This window comes from Poecilia latipinna, unplaced genomic scaffold, assembly GCF_001443285.1.
Source record: "Poecilia latipinna isolate Pla-1442-1.1 unplaced genomic scaffold, P_latipinna-1.0 Scaffold967, whole genome shotgun sequence".
NCBI classification, from domain to species: domain Eukaryota; kingdom Metazoa; phylum Chordata; class Actinopteri; order Cyprinodontiformes; family Poeciliidae; genus Poecilia; species Poecilia latipinna.
The window spans coordinates 1-1,134 of NW_015113583.1; the positions used below are offsets into that span (position 1 = coordinate 1).

Consider the following 1,134-nt stretch of genomic DNA (forward strand, 5'->3'; position numbering starts at 1 on the left):
GCAATTTAATTTCCTGTCTCTTTAAGAAGCTTCTGCTCTTTCTGACTGTCACTGACATAGCGGTAGCTGCCATTAACTTTGTCCTCTTTGTTTTCCATCCGTCCATCTTTGTTCCTGCAGAATCCCAGTGGTGAGATCGGGGTTCATCCTGATTTGGTTTTTCTTTCCATAGATCGTGCCTCTGGCCAGTGCTTCTGTGTTTAGCAGAGTTTCTGTTCTGGACAAAGACACTGAAGAACCTGTTGCTCCCTTTGGTTTGTTGAATCACTTGTTTTCTTTGTCATAGAAAGTACTCCTGGTTCCAGTTCTTCTACCTGCTTTTCTCTTTCTCATCCTCCAGCTAGTTGTGGCTCATACTGAACATGAGTTTGTTAAAAGCTGGTGGTTGCTCTCCACTGTCACCACATGCTTGACTCAGAATGAGGGATTGCTGCAAAGTTAATAACTGGATGCGTTTCACTTCAGATCTTTGAATGCATTGTTTGATCTACTGCATCTGGTCCTGTGTTATACAGTGAGAATCTGTCTCACTGTATGAGGAAATGCACTTATTTGTCTTGTAAAGTCCCTTAACATGTTATATGTTGTTGCCCCAATGCTGAACTGAACTAAACTGAATATTTTATATTTAATTAGATTCTGTTTGTGAATCTTGGTATCTCTGAATTCATAAAAATTTGATTACTGATCTGAAAATCGATTGAAGAGCAGCTAGAGCAGGGGTGAGCAATCCTGGTCCTGCAGGGCCAGTGTCCTGTCTCCCTGATCCAACACACTTGAATCCAACAGCTGAATCACTTCCTAAGTGCAGTCAAGTTATCCAGAGTCCTGCTAACGACCTCATTATTTGACGCAGGTGTGTTGAAGTTGAGATGCACCTAAAAGTTGCAGGACACCGGCCCTCGAGGCCTGGAGTTGCCCACCCCTGAGCTAGAGTCCAGAAAAGCTGAAAGACCTTGAGAAACCGTGAATAATCCAAATGAAAGATTTCAAAAAGGTCTGAAACCTTAGAGACAAAGTTTGAAGGATATTCAAATAAATTTGATTCAAAAATACTTTATTTATCCCAAAAGATGAAGTTATGTTGTCATAATTCATGTCATCCATGCATCATGTATCATTGTGGATGGTAAT

General features: G+C 41.0%; 1 long non-coding RNA gene across 1 annotated transcript; it reads left to right on the forward strand.

The window, feature by feature from the left end:
• Positions 1–20: 20 nt before the first annotated feature.
• Positions 21–637, forward strand: LOC106958162 (uncharacterized). Its single transcript, XR_001427101.1, has 2 exons — positions 21–254; positions 341–637. It is a non-coding gene; the product is annotated as an uncharacterized LOC106958162 (long non-coding RNA).
• Positions 638–1,134: the final 497 nt, after the last annotated feature.